Consider the following 24776-nt stretch of genomic DNA (forward strand, 5'->3'; position numbering starts at 1 on the left):
CCAATCAGAGAGATCAGAAGCCTGAGAAGACGTAATTCACTCAGGTTCGCGAATCAAGTGAGAAAGGCAGGGACTCGCGGCAGGTTTGGAGCTTTGAGCAGCAGCCAATCAGTGTTCAGGTTTGATTAGCAAGAGCAAATTAAAATAAGAAAGGGACAGGCCACCATTGGAGTCGCAGAGCCAGAGTGGAGCTTTTGAGCCTTTGAGGCTTCAGCAAGGAGAGACCTGAGTGAGAGAAGGCAAAATAAGCTGTAGGTGGAGCTTTTTTCCCCCCTTGCTCAGGTACAGCAGTAGAGATGACAGGCAGGATAGTGGAATGCTCCTCCTGCAGGATGCGGGTAAGTTGTGAGTAGCAGAGTGCATCTGAGGAGGTAAATGAGTATCCCCTCATTCCATGAATGGTGGTCTGATACTCTTGCCCTGTTGCTGTTGACAAATAGGAATAAAACATTTGGGTGTTTATCCCAGGCTAATCAGAAAAATGGTGGCCAAGGTCTGAGGAGTGGTGTTCGGAGTCTGCTATCACCAGGCCTGGAGCAGGGGCCTGGATTTTGGGTCTCATCCAGGGCCCTCATTGGTGAGTCCTGGGTCAATGCCAAGGATCTAAGCCCAGGGGTTGATCATAGGTCTAGAAGCTGCAGGCCCAGTGTCTACGAATCCACAGGTCTACCGGAGGCTAGAGGCTGAAGATGGCCTGTCCTGGAGTTAAAGGGCGGTGTAATGTGTGTGAGTGCCAGGGAGGAATGGGGCTTGTTTTGCTGTTGTTGCTTTGTCGCTCGTTGTGTTCTGTGTTGTTCTTATCGAGAAATGTAGGTAGGTTACGTTGGCGCCAGAGTGTGTGGCGACACTCATGGGGTGCCCCCACTACATTATTGGCTGAGTTTGTTGCTAATGCAACCAATGAGTTATAAGGAAAGGTTGAATAGGTTAGAACTTTATTCCCTGGAGCGTAGGAAAATGAGCGGAGACTTGATAGTGATATACAAAATTATGAGGGGTATAGATAGGGCAAATGCAAGCAGGCTTTAGCCTCTTAGGTAGGGTGAGACTAGAACTAGAGGTCATAGGTTACAGGTGAAAGGTAAAATAATTAAGGGGAACAAGAGGGGAAACTTCTTCACTCAGAGGGTAGTGTGAGTGTGGAATAAACCTCCAGTGGAAGTGGTAGATGCAGGTTTAATTGCCACATTTAAGAAAAAGTTTGGATGGATACTTAGGTAGGAGTGGTATGGAGGGCTATGGTCCTGGAGAAGGTCGATGGGACTCAGCAGAATATCAACTTGGCATGGACTAGATGGGCCGAAGGGCCTGTGTCTGTGCTGTAGTGCTTTGTCACTCTATGACTGCACTGGTTGGAACATCAGTAACGTTTGGTCTCACTCACTTGATGTTTGTCCGTAACCCTGTAAGTTCCTCTTGCAGAGATACGTTCCATTGACCAACAGAGGACACAGGAGAAGCTCAGTGGGTCAGGCAAGCAACTGGACTGTTGGCATTTTGTATGAGATCCTTAAAAGGTCAAGGTTTTGAAGGCAAGGCTGAAAAAAACAACTTTACAAGAGAGGAGGCTATGTAACCCACTGAGTCCATACTAACTCCCTGTAGATCAAAGCCAGTAGTCTCACTCTCCTTCCATATTTCCTGTAGCCCTATAACTTATGTACCTCTTTCTCTCTCTCTTTATTCTTTTCCTCTCCCTCTCTCACTCTCTTTTTCTCCCCCTCTCCCTCTCTTCCTATCGCTTTCTCTCTCATTCTCTCTCTTCCCCCCCCTCTGTCTCCTTCTCTCTTCCCCCTTCTTTCTCTCCTTCTCTCTCTCCCTCTCGCTCTCTCTCTACCTCTCTCTCCATCTTTTGGTTTCAGAGTGGGTGTGGTCTGAAAACATAGAATTTAGAGTGTCTTTGGCTGTCCACTCTGTCTGAGCCTCTTACCATCTAGTCCACCTCTGTAACGTCTCCTCTCATCCTCCTTTGCTCCATAGAAAAAAGCCCTAGCTCGCTCAATCTATCCTCAAAAGCTGAGGTGAGGGCCTCCTTTGGTCAGAGTTGACCATGGATGTTGTGTCCTAGCTGTCTAGATACCCAAACCTGGGCAGCGTGATTTGGAGAGTAAGCTCTTCCTCTTCTCCATGCATCCGATGACCCCAAAGGGATGGCAGAGACTACTAGAAGCATCGCAGGAGTTGCGCTCGGCATTGAACAATGTAGGACTGCCTTAGGGACTCCAGCTCCAGATTTTTCCCTTGGGGTTTACTCCCGAAGCCTTCCCCATGAGGGGGTGTAGCTGCAAGGCAGCGGAGGTTTGAGATCAGAGTTTTTCTTCGTCTAGGTGAGTTGCCAACAACGGCTGATGAGCCCCATCTGCCCGAAGCAACTGGTTTTAAGGTGCCAGTAACTCTCCTTTGCCCCTTCTCCTGTCAGTGGAAATGGTTCCACCGGGCTTAGTAGCTAAGCCACACGTGAAAGCCAGGAGCTGGGCTTGGTTGTGAGAGGCTATTTGAGATGCACACCATTGGGAGCACTTAATAGGTAGTGGGAGTTTGTTCCCATTACCACCCCCCCTCAGCTATAACAACCTTATGGAAACATTCTCATAAGACATGTTCTCTAATCTAGGCTCTATCTGGGTAAATCTCTTCTGTACCCTCTCTAAAGCTTCCATAACTCAACGGCTGTGAAGGCGGATGAAGGCTGCAACAAATCCATCAGCTCCAATCGTCGTGGTTTCCATGCCATTGGAATCAGTTGGTTGATTTGTGAAGTATCGTGTGCTTCTTGGAGTGCAACATCAAGTACACATTAAACAAATACACACACAGGCGTCTTCACTCTGTGGGCCACTTCTTCAGAACGAACACCATCATTCTCAACCTTGAGGGATAGCCATGACGATGAAAGCTTCCACATCCTAACTGTGCTGTAATATTTGATATTTACAACATTTATTTATTTTGTAATTTATAGTAAATTTTATGTCTTTGCACCGCACTGTTACCACAAAACAAATTTCCTGTCATTAAGTCAGTGACAATAAAGTTGATTCTGATTCTTTCGCTATTAAAACAGGAATACTATTTGAGATAGATTTGGGCAATATGTGGTGTAATTGGTAAGGATTGAGATGGCTGTTCAGTTTGATTAAGGTTCATTTTATCAGAGGAGGTTTAACTCACAAGTTGATCTTAATCAGGTGTCCTTAATGCACTATCGCAGGCAAGACAGCTGTGGACCAGACCTTGCTCTAACGTTGGGTATTAGCTTCGGGAACAGGCTCTGCAAATTTCCGGAATGTTTTATGGAGCTTGAAAATTTAACCTTTGCAAAACCAGCATGCTTTCCAAGAAAGGGAAGTTATTTTCTTAAACAATTGTTTCAGGGTGTGTCAAAGTCTGCTGAGACCACCAACTGCCAGATTTTTAGAGATTCCTCTATGCAATTCTGATCTACAGAGGCACCACAAGGTCTTCAATAGACTGACTAAGTGGCAGCTTGCATATCACCCCTGTGCTAGCTGGTCTCAGCGGATCTGGGGACTTGAAATTTCCACTCATCCTAATCTTGCACCTCGAGTTCTCTAAAGCAGGTCACAGAATTTGTAAATCACCCACACCAAGTAGAGGATCAAAGGGATCTTGGGGTCCACATTCATGGATCTCTCAAAGTTGCCTCGCAGGTTGATTGGGTTGTTAAGAAGATGTATGATGTGTTGGCCTTCATTAGTCAGAGGATTTAAAATCAAGGATTACAAGGTAATGCTTGTTTGTTCATTTGTTATGTGCTGTGTTGTGTTTCCGTGACCATGGTCGTTCTTGGAAAATTTTTCTATAAAAGTGGTTTGCCATTACCTCCTGGGCAGTGTCCTTACAAGATGGGTGATCCCAGTCATTAACAATACTCTTTAGAGATTGTCTGCCTGGTGTCAGTGGTCACATAACCAGGACTTGTGATATATACCAGCTGCCCAAATGACCATCCACCACCTGCTCCCATGGCTTCACGTGACCCTGATTGGGGGTTAAGCAGGTGCCACACCTCGTCCAAGGGTGACCTGCCAGGCTAGCGGAGGGAAGGAACACTTTACACCTCCTTTGGTAGAGAAGCATCTCCACTCCACCATCCATACAAGGTAATCTTACAACTCTATAAAACGCTGTGCAGGCCATGTCATTGGGTGAGTGGGATGGAGGGGGTGGGAGATTGTTTTGCTGTTGTTGTTTTGTTGCTTGCTGTGTTTTGAGTTGTTCTCCTGAACATTGTGGGAATGCTATATGTGGCACACTTCCCTACGGCCTCTGGGACATGTTGGTTGTTAACGCAAATGATGCATTCCACTGTATGACAACATGTGCGTGATAGAACTAAACCTGAATCTGAACTTGAATGTTTACATTGGAGGTGATTAGTCAGGGCATCAAATATTGTGGAGAGAAGGCAGAAGAATGGGGTTGAGAGGGAAAATAAATCAGCTGTGATTGAATAGTCAAGTAGGCTTGGTGGGTAAATGGCCTAGACTGTACATGGAAATAGCAAGTTTCTGTCCTGGCCTCAGAACAGTGTGGGAGACAGGGGCCATGCTGTTCTCCTTGTGCACAAGCAAAATAAAGTGCGGTTGAGTGGTAAGAGTGCATGTCTTATGGGCCCAGTTTTCTAGTTATTTTATGTTATTATCGAAAATGACACTAGATTCTTCATTCATCAGGGTGTCAAATGTTATGGGGAGAAGGCTGGAGAATGGAGTTGAGAGAGATAATAAATCAGCCATGATTGAAAGGTGGAGTAGATTTGATGGGCTGAATGGCCTAGTTCTGTTTCTATGTCTTGAGGTGCAATCGAACCAGAAGGTGTACAGAATTCAGTCCACTCACTCAGTCAGCAGGTTACTTCCTGTTCAGGGTGAGCACTTCTTACCACTATATCAGAGATCTCAGACCTGAACTCTGGCCAAACCCGCTTGTGTGTGACCTGGCACTCTGGGAGTGATGCCAAATTTCTCAAGAAGTCTACAGAATAGCTCATGATGACATTGACCTTTTGAACTGTTACATCTGCATCAGATACAAGTGAAAATGTGCACAATCCTGAATGAATCATGCATTGTATGTGAAAAGGGAAGCAATGGTTTTTTTTGGAAGATTTAGAGATAAAGGTTAGATTTAATTATAGGCTGTAGTCAGCATGATTTCCTTAAGGAAAAATCTTGCCTGACAAATCTGTTGGAATTATTTGAAGAAATAACAAGCAGGATAGACAAAGGAGAATGCGTTGATGTTAGGTACTTGGATTTTCAGAAAGCCTTTGACAAGATGATGCATATGAAGATATGAGCCCGTGGAATTACAGGAAAGATTCTAGCATGGATAAAACTGTGGCTGATTGGCAGAAGAAAAAGAATAGGAATAAAGGGAGCCTTATCTAGCTGGCTGCCAGAGACTTGTGGTGTTTCATAGGGGTTTGTGTTGGGACTGCTTCTTCTTACATTGTATGTCAATGATTTAGATGATGGAATTGATAACTTTGTTGCAAAGTTTTCAAATGATACAAAGCTACTATATGTGGAGGGGCAACACACACAAAATGCTGGTGGAACACATCCGGCCAGGCAGCATCCATAGGAAGAAGCACAGTTGATATTTCATGCCGAGACCCTTTGTCAGGTGGAGGGGCAGGTAGTTTTGAGGAGTAGAGAGGCTACAGAAGGACTTAGACAGATTAGGAGAAAAGGCAAAGAACTGGCAGATGGATGGCAGTGTTGAGAAGTGTCTAGTCATGAACTTTGGAAGAAGAAGTCTCTTCTGGGGGAGGGATGTATGACCTGTTCAAAAGTGATGGGTTGCACCTGAACCCGAGGGGGACCAATATTCTTGCAGGCAGATTTGTTAGAGCTGCTGGGGAGGGTTTTAACTAATTTGGCAGGGGCATGGAAACTGGAGTGAAGGGACTCAGGATAGGACAGATGGTAAAAAAGTAAAGATAGCATGCAGTCAAACTGCCAGGAAGGGCAGGCAGGTGATGGGACTTAGTTGCAGCCAGCAGGCTGAGTATCACATCATTAGGGATGCAGAATCAGAAAGGATAGCAAATATGGTACTCAAAGTGTTGTATCTAAATGCGCGTAGTATAAAAAATAAGGTGGATGATCTTGTTGCAATATTACAGATTGCCGGGTATGATATTGTAGCCATCACTGAATGTAGCTGAAGGATGGTTGTTGTTGGGGCTGAATGTCCAAGGTTACACGTTATATCAGAGGGAAAGGAAGGTAGACAGAGGGAGTGATGTGGCTCTACTGGTAAAGAATGGCATCAAATCAGTAGAAAGATGTGACATAGGATCAGAAGATGTTGAATCCTTGTGGGTTGAGTTAAGAAACTGCAAGGGTAAAAGGACGTTGATGGCAGTTATATACAAGCCTCCCAACAGCGGCTGGGAGGTGGACCACAGGTTATAACAGGAAATAGAAAAGGCGAGTCAAAAGGACAATGGTATGGTAGTCATGGGAGATTTTCACATGCAGGTTGATTGGGAAAATCAGGTTGGTAATGGATCTTAAGAGAGAGAGCTTGTTGAATGCTTAAGAGATAGCTTTTTAGAGCAGTTTGTCGTTGAGCCTACAAGGGGATTAGCTATACAGGACTGGGTGTTATGTAATGAACCGGAGATGATTAGGGAGCTTAAGGTAAAAGAACTCTGAGCAACCAGTGCTCACAATATGATTGAGTTCAACTTCAAATTTGATAGGGAGAAAGTAAAGTCTGATGTAGCAGTATTTCAGTGGAGTAAGGGAAATTACAGTGGTATGAGACAGGAGTTGGCCAAAGTAAATTGGAAGGAGATGACGAGAGGGATGCCAGCAGAGCAGAAATGGCTTGCGTTTCTGGGAAATTGAGGAAGGTGCAGGACATGTGTGTTCCAAAAATGAAGAAATACTCAAATGGTAAAATAGTACAACCGTGGCTAAAAAGGGAAGTCAAAGCTATTGTAAAATCAAAGGAAAAGGCGTAAACAAAGCAAAAATTAGTGGGAAGATAGACGATTGGGAAGTTTTTAAAAACCTACAGAGAGCAACTAAAAATTCATTAGAAGGGAAAAGACGAAATATGAAAGCAAGCTAGCAAGTAATATCAAAGTGGATAGTAAAAGATTTTTCAAGTATGCTAAAAATAAGAGAAATGAGAGTGGATATAGGACTGCTAGAAAATGAGGCAGGAGAAATAATAACAGGGGACAAGGAGGTGGCAGATGATCTAAATGAATATTTTGCATCAGTCTTCACTGTGGAAATCGCTAGCAGTATGCCTGATGTTGTAGTGTGTGAAGGAAGAGAAGTGGGTGCAGTTACTGTTACAAGAGAGGAGGTGCTCAAAAAGCTGAAAGACCTAAAGATACATAAGTCACCTGGACCAGATGAACTGCACCCTAGGGTTCTGAAAGAGGTAGCCTTAGAGATTGTGGTGGCATTAGAAATGATTTTTCAAAAATCATTGGACTCCGGCATGGTGCCAGAGGAATGGAAAATTGCAAATGTTATTCCACTGATTAAGAAAGGAGGAAGACAGCAGAAAGGATAGACCAGTTAGACTGACCTCAGTGGTTGGGAAAAAGTTAGAGTCAATTGTTAAGGATGAGGTAATGGAGTACTTGGTGACACAAGACAAGATAGGAAAAAGTCAGCATGGTTTCCTTCAGGGAAAATCCTACCTGACGAACCTGTTGGAATTCTTTGAAGAGATTACAGGTAGGATAGATAAAGGGAATGTAGTAGATGCTGTATATTTGGACTTTCAGAAGGCCTTTGACAAGGTGCCACACATGTGGCTGCTTACCAAGTTAAGACCGCATGGTATTACAGGAAAGTTACTAACATAGTTAGAGCATTGGCTGATTGGTAGGAGGCAGCGAGTGGGAATAAAAGGATCTTTTTTTGGTTGCCTGCTAGTGACTAGTGATGTTCTGTAGGGGTCAGTGTTGGGCCCAATTTTTTATGCTGTATATAAATGATTTAGATAATGGAATAGATGGCTTTGTTGCCAAGTTTGCAGACAATACAAAGATTGGTGGAGGGGCAGATAGTTTTGAGGAAACAGGTAGGATGCAGAAGGACTTAGACAGATTAGGAGAATGGGCAAGAAAGTGGCAAATGAAATACAATGTTGGAAAATGCATGGTCATGCACTTTGGTCGTAGAAGTAAATGTGTAGACTATTTTCTTAACGGGGAAAAAATCCAGGAATCTGAGATGCAGAGGGACTTGGGAGTCCTTGCGCAGAACACCCTGAAGGTTAACTTACAGGTAGAGTTGGTGGTGAGGAAGACAAATGCAATATTTGCATTCATTTCAAGAGGTCTAGAATACAAGAGCAGGGATGTGATGCTGAGGCTTTATAAGGCACTGGTGAGGCCTCACCTTGAGAATTGTGAAGTTTTGAATTGACTTTATTTCTTACATCCTTCACATACATGAGGAGTAAAAATCTTCATGTTATGTCTCTGTCTAAATGTGCAATGTGCAATCACAGAAATTATAATAATTCATAATAAATAAAATAGTCAATGTAATATAGAGTACATTCAAATCAGTGTGAGTTCATCAGTCTGATGGTTTAGTGGAAGAAGCTGTCCTGGAGCCTGCTGGTCCTGGCTTTTATGCTGCGGTACCGTTTACTGGATGGTAGCAGCTGGAATAGATTGTGGTTGGGGTGACTTGCGTCCCCAATGATCCTACGGGCCCTTTTTACACACCTGTCCTTGTAAATGTCCTGAATCATGGGAAGTTCACAACTACAGATGCAGAGTCAGATACAGATACACTCTCTGCAGAGTCCTGCGATTGAGGGAGGTACACTTCCCAAACCAGGCAGTGAAGCAGCCAGTCAGGATGCTCTCAATTGTGCCCCTATAGAAATTTCTTAGGAGCTACAGGGAGGTAGTCATCCCTAGGCTACAAGGGTCAGAAAACTGGGTCACTGTCAAGAGAGGGAAGGGACATGCCCGGATAGTGGAGAGCACACCTGTGGCTGTCCCCCCTCAGCAACTAATATCTTGTTCTGGATGCTGTTGAGGGGGATGACCTGACAGGGGATGCCCACGGTGACCGGGTCCCTGGCACTGAGCCTGGCACTCTTGTGCAGGAGGGAAGGAGGGAGAAGAGGAATGCGGTAGTCATAGGGGATTCCATAGTCAGGGGAACGGAACCTGATAGAGGTACCCACATGGTGTGTTGCCTCCCAGGTGCCAGGGTATGGGATGTCTCGGATCGGGTCCAGAATATTCTGAAGGGGGAGGGCGAGCAGCCTGTTGTCTTGGTACATATTGGTACCATTGACATAGATAGGACAAGGGAGGAGGTCCTGAAGAGAGATTTCTGGGAGTTAGGAAGGAAGCTGAGAAGCAGGACCTCCAGGGTAGTAATCTGGGGATTGCTACCTGTGCCACGTGCTAGCGAGGGCAAGAATGGTAGGATCAGGCTGAGAATGCGTGGCTGAGAGACTGGTGCAGGGGGCAGAGCTTCAGATTCTTGGATAATTGGGATCTCTTCTGGGGGAAGTATGACCTGTTCAAAAAGGACAGGTTACACCTGAACCCGAAGGGGACCAATATCCTGGCGGGAAGGTTTAATAGAGCTGTTAGGGAGAGTTTAAACTAATTTGGCAGGGGGATGGGAACCGGAATGATAGAGTGGAGGAAGGGGAAAACAGAAATAAATCTAAGATAGTGAGCAGTAAAGATGTCAGGAAAGACAGGCAGGTGATGGGGCAAATTTGTAGCCATTGGGATGAGTTGCAGTGCAATAAATTTGCAGTGAAATCAAAGCGAGAAGTACCAGATACTGGTCTTAAGGTTTTATACTTAAATGCACTCAGCATAAGGAATAAGGTGGATGATCTTGTCGTACAGCTACAGATTGGCAGGTATGATATTGTGGCCATCACTGAGACCTGGTTAAAGGATGCATGTCTCTGGGAGCTGAACATCCAAGGATACACGGTGTATCGGAAGGATAGGAAGGTAGGCAGAGGGAGAGGCGTGGCTTTATTGGTAAGAAATGATATTAAATCATTAGAAAGAGGTGATATAGGATCGGAAGGTGCAGAATCTTTATGTTTTGAGCTAAGAAATCGCAGGGGTAAAAGGACCCTGATGGCAGTTATGTATAGGCCTCCAAACAGCTGCAGGGATGTGGACTACAAATTACAACAGGAAATAGAAAAGGCTTGTCAGAAGGGCAGTTTTATGATAATTGTGGGGGATTTTAACATGTGAGTGGATTGGGAAAATCAGGTCGGTACTGGATCTCAAGAGGGAGAATTTGTAGAACGTCTGCGAGATGGCTTTTTAAAACAGCTTGTTGTTGAGCCCACTAGGGGATCAGCTGTACTGGATTCGGTATTGTGTAATGAACCGGAGGTGATTAGAGAGATTGAGGTGAAGGAACCCTTAGGAGACAGTGATCATAACATGATTGAGTTCACTGTGAAATTTGAAAAAGAGAAGCCGAAATCTGATGTGTCGGTGTTTCAGTGGAGTAAAGGAAATTACAGTGGCATAAGAGAGGAACTGGCCAAAGTTGACTGGAAAGGGACACTGGCGGGAAGGACGGCAGAGCAGCAATGGCTGGAGTTTATGCGAGAAGTGAGGAAGGTGCAAGACAGGTATATTCCAAAAAAGAAGAAATTTTCGAATGGAAAAAGGATGCAACCATGATTGACAAGAGAAGTCAAAGCCAAAGTTAAAGCAAAGGAGAGGGCATACAAGGAAGCAAAAATTCGTGGGAAGACTAGTGGGAAGACAGAGGATTAGGAAGTTTTTAAAAGCTTACAAAAGGAAACTAAGAAGGTTATTAAGAGGGAAAATAACTATGAAAGGAAGTTAGCAGATAATATCAAAGAGGATATTAAAAGCTTTTTCAAGTATATAAAGAGTAAAAGACAGGTGAGAGTAGATATAGGACCGATAGAAAATTATGCTGGAGAAATTGTAATGGGAGATAAGGAGATGGGGGAGGAACTGAATGAGTATTTTGCATCAGTCTTCACTGAGGAAGACACCAGCAGTATACCGGACACTCAAGGGTGGCAAGGAAGAGAAGTGTGCGCAGTCACAATTACGACAGAGAAAATAGACAATAGGTGTAGGAGTAGGCCATTTGGCCCTTTGAGCCAGCACCGCCATTCACTGTGATCATGGCTGATCATCCACAATCAGTATCCAGTTCCTGCCTTATCCCCATAACCTTTGATTCTGCTATCTTTAAGAGCTCTATCCGTCTCTTTCTTGAAAGCATCGAGAGACTTGGCCTCCACAGCCTTCTGGGGCAGAGCATTTCATATATCCACCACTCTCTGGGTGAAAAAGTTTTTCCTCAACTCCGTTCTAAATGGCCTACCCCTTATTCTTAAACTGTGGCCTCTGGTTCTGGACTCATCCATCAGCGGGAACATGCTTCCTGCCTCCGGCGTGTCCAATCCCTTAATAATCTTATATGTTTCAATAAGATCCCCTCTCAGCCTTCTAAATTCCAGAGTATACAAGCCCAGTCGCTCCAATCTTTCGACATATGACAGTCCCACCATCCCAGGAATTAACCTTGTGAACCTACGCTGCACTCCCTCAATAGCAAGAATGTCCTTCCTCAAATTTGGAGACCAAAACTGCACACAGTACTCCAGGTGTGGTCTCACCAGGTCCCTGTACAGCTGCAGAAGGACCTCTTTGCTCTTATACTCAGTTCCCTTTGTTATGGAGGCTAGCATGCCATTTATTCAGGAAGCTGAATAGTCTAAAGGTAGATAAATCTCCCGGACCAGACCGGTACAGGAGGAAGCTTGAGTGGAAAATCCACCAGAAAAACATGAGAGGGGTCTGGAGTGGGATGAGGACCATCACTGGATTCCGACAAACTAGCAACAGAGAAGCTGAAGGCAGTGTGGACAGGGCCAATGAACTTAACCTGTTCTTTAACAGATATGACATTGTGGCCCCTGCCCATCTCCCACATGAGTCATCTGTTATCGGTCCCCAACCAACACATATTCCACTCTCCCCTCCTACCCCTCATCACAGTCCCCCACCCTGCGCTCATGACTATACCCCTTCCCGACACGAAACCACCACAGTGGGCTTCACAGCTGAACGGGTGAGAAGACAGCTGAAACGTCTCAACCCAAGCACAGCTGCAGGACCGGATGGTTTCAGTACCAGGGTGCTCAAAGTCTGTGCCCCTCAGCTATGTGGAGTACTTCGCCATGTATTCAGCCTGAACCTGAGGCTCCGGAGGGTTCCTGTGCTGTGGAAGATGTCCTGCCTCGTCCCTGTGCCAAAGATGCCGCGCCCCAGCGGCCTCAATGACTACAGACCGGTGGCATTGACCTCCCACATCATGAAGACCCTGGAGAGACTTGTTCTGGAGCTGCTCCGGCCTATGGTCAGGCCACACTTAGATCCCCTCCAGTTCGCCTACCAGCCCAGACTAGGAGTTGAGGATGCCATCGTCTACCTGCTGAACCGTGTCTATGCCCACCTGGACAAGCCAGCGAGCACTGTGACGGTCATGTTTTTTGACTTCTCCAGTGCGTTCAACACCATCCGCCCTGCTCTGCTGGGGGAGAAGCTGACAGCGATGCAGGTGGATGTTTTCTTGGTGTCATGGATTCTTGATTACCTGACTGGCAGACCACAGTACGTGTGCTTGCAACACTGTGTGTCCGACAGAGTGATCAGCAGCACTGGGGCTCCACAGGGGACTGTCTTGTCTCCCTTTCTCTTCACCATTTACATCTCGGACTTCAACTACTGCACAGAGTCTTGTCATCTTCAGAAGTTTTCTGATGACTCTGCCATAGTTGGATGCATCAGCAAGGGAGATGAGGCTGAGTACAGGGCTACGGTAGGAAACTTTGTCACATGGTGTGAGCAGAATTATCTGCAGCTTAATGTGAAAAAGACTAAGGTGCTGGTGGTAGACCTGAGGAGAGCTAAGATACCGGTGACCCCTGTTTCCATCCAGGGGGTCAGTGTGGACATGGTGGAGGATTACAAATACCTGGAAATACAAATTGACACTAAACTGGACTAGTCAAAGAACACTGAGGCTGTCTACAAGAAGGGTCAACCGTCTCTTTTTCCTGAGGAGACTGAGGCCCTTTAACATCTGCCGGACGATGCTGAGGATGTTCTACGAGTCTGTGGTGGCCGGTGCGATCATGTTTGCTGTTGTGTGCTGGGGCAGCAGGCTGAGGGTAGCAGATCCCAAAAGAATCAACAAACTCATTCACAAGGCCAGTGATGTTGTGGGGATGAAACTGGACTCTCTGATGGTGGTGTCTGAAAAGAGGATGCTGTCTAAGTTGCATGCCATCTTGGACAATGTCTCCCATCCACTACATAATGTACTGGTTGGGCACAGGAGTACACTCAGCCAGAGACTCATTCCACCGAGATGCGACACAGAGCTTCACAGGAAGTCATTCCTGCTTGTGGCCATCAAACTTTACAACTCCTCCCTTGGAGGGTCAGACACCCTGAGCCAATAGGCTGGTCCTGGACTTATTTCCTGGCATAATTTACATATTACTAATTAACTATTTATGGTTTTATTACTATTTAATTATTTATGGTGCAACTGTAACGAAAACCAATTTCCCCCGGGATCAATAAAGCATGACTATGACTATGAATGCACCCTTGTGTTCTGAAGGAAGTAGCTGTGGAGATTGCGGAGGCATTAGCGATGATCTTTCAAAAGTCGATAGATTCTGGCATGGTTCCAGAGGACTGGAAGATTGCAAATGTCACTCCGCTATTTAAGAAGGGGGCAAGGAAGCAAAAGGGAAATTATAGACCTGTTAGCTTGACATCGGTGGTTAGGAAGTTGGTGGAGTTGATTATCAAGGATGAGGTTACAGAGTACCTGGAGGCATATGACAAGATAGGCAGAACTCAGCATGGATTCCTTAAAGGAAAATCCTGCCTGACAAACCTAATACAATTTTCTGAGGAAAGTACAAGTAGGCTAGACAAGGGAGATGCAGTGGATGTTGTATATTTGGATTTTCAGAAGGCCTTTGACAAGGTGCCACACATGAGGCTACTTAACAAGATAAGAGCCCATGGAATTATGGGAAAGTTACATACGTGGATAGAGTGTTGGCTGATTGGCAGGAAACAGAGAGTGGGAATAAAGGGATCCTATTCTGGTTGGCTGCCGGTTACCAGTGGTTTTCCACAGGGGTTCGTGTTGGGGCCGCTTCTTTTTACATCGTACATCAACGATTTGGATTATGGAATAGATGGCTTTGTGGCTAAGTTTGCTGACGATATGAAGATAGGTCGAGGGGCCGGTAGTGCTGAGGAAACAGAGTCTGCAGAGAGACTTGAATAGATTGGAAGAATGGGCAGAGAAGTGGCAAATGAAGTACAATGTTGGAAAGTGTATGGTTATGCGCTTTGGCAGAAGAAATAAACGGGTAGACTATCATTTAAATGGGGAAAGAATTCAAAGTTCTGAGATGCAACAGGACTTGGGAGTCCTCGTACAGGATACCCTTAAGGTTAACCTCCAGGTTGAGTTGGTGTTGAAGAAGGTGAATGCAATGTTGGCATTCATTTCTAGAGGAGTAGAGTATAGGAGCAGGGATGTGATGTTGAGGCTCTATAAGGCGCTGGTGAGACCTCACCAGTTTTGGTCTCCTTATTTAAGAAAGGATATGCTGACGTTGGAGAGGGTACAGAGAAGATTCACTAGAATGATTCCGGGATTGAGAGGGTTAACATATGAGGAACATTCGTTCACTCTTGGACTGTATTCCTTGGAGTTTAGAAGAATGAGGGGAGACCTCATAGAAACATTTCGAATGTTGAAAGACATGGACAGAGTGGATGTGGCAAAGTTGTTTCCCATGATGGGGGAGCCTAGTACGAGAGGGCATGACTTAAGGATTGAAGGGCCCCCATTCAGAACAGAAATGCCAAGAAATTTTTTTTGCCAGAGGGTGGTGAATCTATGGAATTTGTTGCCACGGGCCGCAGTGGAGGCTAAGTCATTGGGTGTCTTTAAGGCAGAGATTGATAGGTATCTGAGTAGCCAGGGCATCAAAGGTTATGGTGAGAAGGCGGGGGAGTGGGACTAAATGGGAGAATGGATCAGCTCATGATAAAATGGCGGAGCAGACTCGATGGGCTGAATGGCCGACTTCTGCTCCTTTGTCTTATGGTCTTATGGATTTGGGGGCAAGTTCCAAACATCCACATCCATCTGAGATGAAAGAGGTGCTGTTGTGCCTTTCTCAGCACACAGCTGGTATGTGCAGACCACGTGAAGTCTCTGGTGATGTGGATGCTGAGGAACTTTTTACCCTCTCAACTACAGATCCATTGCTGCCAATGGGTGTTAGCCCTTCTCCATTCCTCCTGTAATCCACAACCAGCTCCTTTGTTTTTGCGACATTGAGGGAGAGGACACCGCTGTGTCAGAGAGATGACTTCTTCCCGGTAAGCCACCTCAGTATTGTTTGAGGTAAGGCCAATCAATGTAGTGTCGTTGACAAATGTAATTAGCAGATTCGAGCTGTGGGTGGTGACACAGTCATGGGTATACAGGAAGTAAAGGAGAGGACTCTGTACACAGCTCTGAGGGACTCCTGTATTGAGAGTCAGAGGGGTGGAGGTGAGGGAGCTCACTCTTACAACCTGCTGGCGATCTCATGGGAAGCCCAGGATCCAGCTGCACAAGGCAGGGTCAAGGCCGAGGTCTCTGAGCTTCTTGTCGAGCCTGGATGGAACTCTGGTGTTGGATGCTGAACTGTAGTCCAAGAACAGCATTCTCACATAAACATCCTTCTTCTCCAGATGTTTAAGGACGGTACATAGAGCAGTGGCTATTGCGTTGTCTGTTGACCGATTGTGTCGGTACGCGAATTGTAGGGGGTCCAGGCTGGATGGTAGCATGCTACAGATGTAATCCTTGACCAGCCTCTCAAAGCATTTGCTTATTATTGAGGTGAGTGCAACAGGATGCTAGTCATTCAAGCATGTTACCTTGGTCTTTTTTGGTACAGGGACAATGGTGGATAATTTGAAGCAAGAGGGCACTCTACACTGGGAGAGGGAGAGATCAAAAATGTTATTAAACACACCTGCCAGTTGTGCTGTGCACATCCTGAGTACTCACCCTGGGATGCCGTCCAGTCCCGCAGCCTTGCGACTGTCCACTTGGGCCTCTCATCTTAGAAAAGATGTGCTGGCATTGGAGAGGGTCCAGAAGAGGTTCACAAGGATGGTTCCAGGAATGAAAGGGTTATCATACAAGGAATGTTTAATGCCTCTGGGTCTGCACTCACTGGAATTCAGAAGGATGAGGGGGAGTCTCATTGAAACCTTTCAAATGTTGAAAGGCCTAGACGTAGTAGATGTGGAAAGGATGTATCCCATGGTGCAAGGGTTTAGGACAAGACGGCACAACCTCAGGATAGAGGGTGCTCTTCCAAAACAGAGATGTGGAGAAATTGCTTTAGCCAGAGGGTGGTGAATTTGTGGAATTTGTTGCCACATGCAGCTGTGGAGGTCAGGTCGTTGTGTGTATTTAAGGCAGAGATTGGTAGGTTCTTGGTTGGAAGTGGCATCAAAGGTAACTGGGGTTGAGGAGGCGAGGAGAAACAGGATCAGCCATGAATGAATGGTGGAGCAGACTCGATGGGCCAGATGGCCTAATTCTGCTCCTATGTCTTATGGTATTATTGTCTAAAAATTGAAAGGGTTGACTATTTTCTAAATGCAGAGAAGATACAAAAAAATGAGATGGAAGGGGACTTGGTAATCCTTGGTCAGGATTTCCTAAAGGTTAATTTGCAGGTTGAGTCTGTGGGGAGCATTTATTTCAAAGGACTACAATATAAAAGTGTGAATGTAATGTTGAGACTTTATAAAGCACTGGTGAGGCTTCACTTGGAGGATTGTGAGAAGTTGTGGGCCTCTTTTCTTAGAAAGGATGTGCTGAAATTGGAGTGGGTTCAAAGGAGGGGTTCATGAAAATGATTCCAGGAATGAATGGCTTGTTATATGAAAAGCGTTTGATGGTTGTGGACCTGTATTCACAAGAATTCAGAAGAATGAGGGATGACCTCACTGAAGCCTATTGAATGGTGAAAGGCCTTGATAGAGTGGATGTGGAGAAGATTTTTCCAGTGGAGGGAGAGACTAAGAGCAGAGGACACAGCCTCAGGATAGAGGGGTGTCCTTTTAGAATGGAGATGAGGAGCAATTTCTTTAGCCACAGGCTTCTGTGTACATTTAAGGCAGAGCTTGATAAATTCTTGATTGGTCAGGGCCTGAAGGGATATGGTGGGAAGGCAGGAGATTGGGGCTGAGAGGAAAAATGGATCAGCCATGATGAAATGGTGGAGCAGACTCAAAGGGCCAAATGGCCTAATTCTGCTCCTATATCCTATGGTCTTATGGTCTTTATCACTTGTACATCAAAACATGTGATGATAATAAGCCAACTTACCATTTTACCCATCAATCACAGTTTTATTTTCCTTAGTCTGAGATCATAAGACCATAAGACTTAGGAACTGAATTAGGCCATTCGGCCCATCAAAAAGGAGCCCAAAACTGCTCACAATGCAACTGATGTGACCTGAAACTGTGAGATTTCTTTCCAAAGTCCAAGGCAAAGTAAAATTTATTACCAAAATATGTGTATGTTACCATGCACTGCCTTGAGAATCAGCTACTTGCAGGCATTTACTGGAAAATAAATACAATTTACATAAAACTGATACATAAAGTAAGACTGACACACAACCAATATAGAAAAGAAGACAAATTGTGTATATTAAAAAAAAAAAAAAAAATATTAATATTGAGAAAGTCAGTTGTAGAGTTGTGGGTAGGTGATCTGGGCAAGATGCTTTCCCTAGAGTCACCCTCCTGAAGGTGTCAACCTCTGAAACTGTGATCACAGCATCATCGGGGGCTGTGGCAGTTTTACCGAACACTGGAAGTCCAATGTGAGTAACTGCAATTACAGATAATCAGAATCAGGTTTATTAAAACTGACATAGGTCATGACATTTATTGCTTTGCTGCAGCAGTGCCATGCAATACATATAAAACTGCGGTTATAATAAGAGATATATAAAAATAGTGAGAAAAATGGAGATTAAGCGCTCATGAAATTTGTTGTCAGAGGGGAAGAAGCTGTTCCTAAGATGTTGAGTGTATACATTCAGGACCCTGTACTTCCTCCCGATCGTACAGCAAGCTACTCAGGTCAAGGGTTACAAGGGATGTGCAATAAATACTGGCCTTGACACTGACACTCAGAACTTAAAAAGTGAAGTGAAAGCAATAACTTTATATGAGAGACGTCGTGAAATGGAATTCACAACAGGATGAAGATGAAGGGTTCTGAGGGAAGGACTTCCTCTCCATAGATGCTGCTGACCTGCTGAGTTCCTCTAGAATTTTGAGTGTGTTACTGAAGAGAAGAAAATCATGGTTTTTGTCCAAGTTACCCAGCATCAGCTCCTAACAGTCGTGTTTAGGAAACCTTTAGAATAAGGGAGAATCCAACCTCCATCATTTTCAATTTACAAAATAGAAATGGGAATTGGGACAGTAATTCCCAATGAGAATTACTTATTTTGATAAACTGGGAATATGATCTGCAATCATTTCCCAGGATAATTATGAGTCTCAGGAACTGCCTTTGGAGAATTCTGAGCAGAGGCTCCAATTTATAAACTGTGGTCTTGAAACACCCCTAAGCCATACTTACTGTCTCAATATGTGTACAGCATACACATATGCACACATATACAGCATATACACACATGCACAGACACATAGACACACATATACACACACACACACACACACACACACACACACACCCATATGCTCACAAATTCTATGTATGCGAACAGGTCACTGCACACAAGTACCTGTATATTATACATGTCATACATAGATGCACCCAGGCACGCTTCTACCCATGAAGAGGATGTACATTTGTCTATAACCTGCAAGGACAGGGCACAGAGACATGCACAGGCTGAGAAAGCAAAGGAGATGGGCGGGATGGGGGTGTTGGTGGTGCATCAGATGGCATAGTGGTGAATTGTTGGAACAGTTTCCAATGGCCTGGATTATGGTTTTCTTGGTGGACTGGGCTGTGTTCACAGATCTTTACCATCTAACTTGCCATCTCAAGCTGTGATTCACCTGGATGGATAAATCTGTAAATATTGGTAAAGCCATTGGGACGGGCGCCATAACGAAGTGTTTTCTTGGTTACAGCATCCATGTAGCTGGACCAGGATAAATCCTTGGTGCAATTTACACCTAGGAACTGGAATCACTCAGACATCTCCAGCTCAGCAGCCTTGACTACACACCGGTATGTAGACTGCATCCCACGTGTGGATTGAGCAGAGGTTTACAGCAAAGAGTGACCCATCTCGTGTCTTGTTTCTCCTGGATGGTGGAGGCCATGTTGTGAATATCAAATATGATAGGCTAGATCGGAAGAATTATAAAAATATTAGTTAAAATACAGATAACAACAATTAAAAGACATTTGGGCAGGTATGTAGATAAAAGGTATCCTGGGCTTCACAGACCCCTTGCTTAATGGTATTGGTCCATGGCATAAGAAAGATTGGGAAGCCCTGGTTTAGGAGTTGAGCCAAACATGGGCAAATGGTACCAGCTTAGATGGGAATCTTGGTCAGCATGGGTGTTTCGGGCCAAAGGGCCTTTTTCTGTGCTCTGTGTCTCTATGAGCGAGTTGAAGTGAATCACTGCTCCACCTGGAAGGCAGGTCTGTGTACAGTACCGTGCAAAAGTCTTGGGCACATGTATATAGTTAGGATGCCCTGTACTTGTCAATGTGAAGCGGAGAGTGGGCTTGTTAACCTGGTGGGAGCAAAGGATGTTGGGAATGGTGAGGGTGGAGCACCACGGGAGGAGTGTGGGACAGGTGGCAGAGGAGGAGTGCCGGGGTGGGTGGTAGCATGGGCGCAGACACACCAAGCCCCCGAGACTCAAGGCAAGGTCATCTGATTCCAAACAACTGGTTTATTGATCATTACTTCCTTCCTCTTTTCCCAACCAAGATTCCCCTTTTCCTGATCCTTTCTCACTCTCAGTCCACAATAGAGACCCATATCAGAATCAAGTTTATCATCACTCACATATGTCATGAAATTTGTTTTTTTTGTGGCAGCAGTACAGTGCAATACATAAAATTACTACAGTACTGTGCAAAAGTCTTTGGCACCCTAGCTATGTATAGACATAGGCATAGACATAGACATACTTTATTGCTCCCGAGGGAAATTGTGTTTCGTTACAGCTGCACCAACCAAGAATGGAGCATGAATATAGAAATACAAAAACCACAAACAATCAAACAACAATATGCAAGCTATGCCAGATGGAAATAAGTCCAGGACCAGCCTATTGGCTCAGAGTGTCTGACCCTCCACGGGAGGAGCTGCAAAGTTCGATGGCCACAGGCAGGAACAAACTCCCATGACGCCCAGTGTTGTATCTCGGTGGAATATGGCTGAAGTCCAACAGCAAAAAGTTCAATACCCGGGCTACAAACACGTTCCTCGATCGTAATATGACCAGGATTGCACCATCTGTTGTTAACCAGAACAGCAAGCCCCCAACTCCTTTACACTTACTGCTCTCAGTGCACTTCCGGTCAACCCGTACGGTCTGGAAGCCCTCCATGGAAAAGTGGAGGGCTTCCAGACTGTTATATGTGCCTAAGACCTTTGCACCATACTGTATGACAACAAATATCCACAAAGTCAATACCCCTAGCCCCTAGATGTCCTTACGTGTGTTTCAGAATCTAAATCAGTCAGGTTCATTATCACTGATTTGTATACAGTGTGAAGACACAAATTGTATAAATATTTTTGCACACAGAAAAGGAATATAGAGAGATGAAGTGTGTGGGTGAGAAGGCAGAGGGTGTATAATGTCAAAAAGTGTGGAGAAGGCAGAATTTGGAGTAGGTTAAAGATAGGCACAACGTCATGGGCCAAAGGGCCTGTTCTGTGCTGTAATGTTCTATGTAGTTGCATATAATTGTGAGTTTTGTTACAATGAAAAACTTACCTACAGCAGTATCACAGGAACATGGCATCAGATAAGAAGTATTCACAAGAACAACTCATCAATGGAAAGTAAATGATATGCAATTATACAAAGCAGAACACAAATAGAACAAAAAGTAATCATTGTAGTGCAAAGTAGTCCTGGTGTTGCTATTCTGAGGTGGTGATTAGGATCTTGTCTGCTGATTCAAGAACTAAATGGTTGAAGGGAAACAGCTGTTCTTGAACCTGATGGTGTGGGACTTCAGGCTTCTGTATGGACTGAGAATACAGATCTGCCATGGACACATGACATATTCTAAAACAGATATATATGTGGAGATGAGTGAAGGGATGCTGTGTAAACTGGAACTGTAGCGAGTCTGCAGTGGTGTTTCTTCAGCATGGAAATGTTTCTCATAGTTTGCTTCTGTCCAAGACTCGCTCACTCAGTCAGTGTTGTTCCGTTGGTTTGTTCTGTCTAAGTGGTTTTCTTGGCAGTGTATAAACACTACAGTTGGCCTCGTACACATTCCTCAGTAAAGACTTTGTGATTTCCAGATTTAACATTGTTCAGATATTGAGCAATCCCTGCCTAGGCACTTCCAGCATTCAGAGTTCCTGATGAAGGGTCTTGGCCCAAAATGTCAACTGTTTGTCTGACTTGCTGAGATCCTCCAGCATTTCAGACCATAGAACATTACAGCACAGTACGGGCCCTTCAGCCCACAATGTTGTGCTGACCTTTAAACCTACTCTAAGATCAATTTAACCCCTTTGACCCACATAGCCCTCAATTTTTCTATTATCCACGTGTTTCCCTAAGAATCTCATAAATCTCCCTAATATATCAGCCTCTAATACCATGCATGTTCCATGCACTTTGAGCAAGAAACGTACCTCTGAAAACCTCCCTGTACTTTCCTCTAATCACCTTAAAATAATGACATATTGTATTAATGGGTGGCAGGCTGGAAATACATCTCTACCAAAGAAGGTATAAGATGTTCCTTCCCTCTGCTAGCCTGCAGGTCACCCTTGGGCAAGGTGTAGCGCCTGCTTAGCCCCCAAGTCCTGGTTATGTGACCACTGACACCAGGCAGACAATCTCTGAAGAGTATTGATAATGGCTGGGGTCACCCGTCTTGTAAAGACACTGCCCAGAAAAAGGCAGTGGCAAACCACTTCTGTAGAACAACTTGCCAAGAATATTCATGGTCAAAGACCATGGTTGCCCACATAATGATGATTGTATTAGTTATTTTTGCCCTGGGGAAAAGTCTCTGGCTATCCACTCTCTCTATGCCTCAGATCATTTTGTATGTGTTGTTCAAGATTTCCAGCATCTTATTTATCTGTTTGTTTGTCTGTCTGTCTATTTATTTATTTATTTATTATTTAGAAATACAGTGTAGAACGGGTCCTTCTAGCCCAACGGCCACACTGCCCAGCAACCCACTCATTGAAGGCGAGCCTAATTGCTGGACAATTTACAATGACCAATGAACTGGTACAGACTGTGGGAGTAAACTGGAACACCTGGAGGGAACCCACCCGTTCACAGGAAGGACGTACAAACTCCTTGCTGGAAATGAACTCCGATCTCTGACGCCCCAAGCTGTAATAGCGTAGCACGAACCACTACGCTACCATGGCCCCCAACCTCTTGTGTCTATTCAGAATTCTAGTCTGGAAATTCTATACCATCAGTCCTCTTCCCTTAGTTCCACCTCCTCTTTCTTTCTTTATTAATCTTTTTATTGATTTAAAAGGAACATAAATACAAACAAGCAGAGAAATCTCTCAAATATATATATATATATAACAATACAAACAGAGATTGAAATAGACATTATCAAAACTATACATAGTGTTAAGTTAGTATATAATATGAAAGAAAACAGCAATTCTCCTCTTATCAGTTCATGAAGAGGAAAGAAAAAAACTTTGAATTTTAAATGAAGGAAAAAAAAACCCACTACACTATACAAAAAAAAAAGGGACTGGGCAGTCCATTCTGAGGATATGACCAAAAAAATAAGAAAGACCTTCTGATCAAATCTAAAACTTCAAAAAAATAGTTCCACTTCCTCTTTGTCGGTCCTACCCCTTACCATTCACATCTCATAACTTCTTCAGATTGATAACCTTAGTATGCCGGTGACATCAGAATGCGATTGCGGCAGCACGGTAGTGTAGTGGTTAGCACTTTTTTTTACCGTACCAGCAACCCAGGTTCAATTCCCGAGGCGGCCCGTGAGGAGCGTGCACGTTCTAGGTTAATTGGTCATTGTAAATTGTTCCGTGAGTAGGCCACGATTAAATCAGTGGTTGCTGGGTGGTACAACTCAAAGGGCTGGAAGAGCCTACTCTGCACTGTATCTCAATTAAAAAAAAATAAAGCCACTTGTCTATAGGACAGCCAACAATCTACTGGGTGGAGCAGTATCTGTGGGAAGGGAGAGAATTGTTGACATTTGGATCAAATCCCCATATCAGGACTGAAACTCGAGGGGCTTGGCTCCCGGTTATTTTGCCTCTCTACCGAATATTGAAAGGCCAAGACAGAGTAGATGTGGAGAGGATGCTTCCTACAGTGGGGGAGTCAAGGACTAGAGGGCACAGACTTGGTATGGTTCTATGCAAATGCCTCTTTAGAATGGAGTTTCACCTTGTTTTACCTCAAAGCACTGTGTGATGATCTGATCTGTATGAAGGACAAGCTTTCCTTTGTACGCTGGTACCTGAGGCTCTCAGTTGACCATGGGTGTTGTGTCCTAGCTGTCTCCATGATTCACAAGCCAGGGCAATATAATATGGCGAGCAATCTGTTGCCCACGTAGCAAGCTCCTCCTCTCCACACATCTGATAAATCCAAAGGAACGGCAGAGACTTATACAGTTCGGTACCAGCAACGTTGCAGGAGTTGCCTGTCAGTGTTGAACTCAACGTAGGACTGCCTTAAGGAGTTTAACTACGGATTTTTCCTTGGGAATTACTCCTGAAGCCTTCCCATTGAGTGTGTATAACAGCCAAGTTTGAAATTAGTTTTCCCTCTCCGAGATGAGCTGCAAACCATGGGTGACAAGCCCCATCTGCCCAAAGCAACCAGGTTTAAGGTGCCAGTAACCCCCCTTTGCACCTTCTTCTGTCAGTAGAAACAGGTTCTGTTGGTCTTCGTACCTAAGCCACACGTGAAGGCCAGGAGCTGGACTTGACTGTCAGAGGCTATTTGAGACGTTTGCCATTGGGAGCATTTAACAGGTAGTGGGAGCTTATCTCCACTATCATCCCCCGACTATGACAACCTTAAGGAACTGCCTTTGTACACTTAACAATAATAAACCCATACCGATACCAATATGCAGGGCCCTTGGAATGGGAGCCAAGAGGAAAGTGCTTCCAGCCAAATCACAGAGAAAGAAAACAACAGCGACCAAAGAACATTATATTTGTCTGAACAAATCCGTCAGCAGCCCCATTACACCAGGTGTGGCAGAAACTCAACGACCTGCAGCAACTTGTGCGCTATTGTTGTCAGACCAGGAAGAAGTTCCAAACCAGTGTCATCGATGTTCAGTAACTTGTACACCTGACAGAGCATAATGTCTCACTATAGATTAATATTGTTCAAAACTCTCTGTGCAGAAAATCATTAGCACAAGAGA

This window comes from Mobula birostris, chromosome 2 (assembly GCF_030028105.1).
Source record: "Mobula birostris isolate sMobBir1 chromosome 2, sMobBir1.hap1, whole genome shotgun sequence".
NCBI lineage: Eukaryota > Metazoa > Chordata > Chondrichthyes > Myliobatiformes > Myliobatidae > Mobula > Mobula birostris.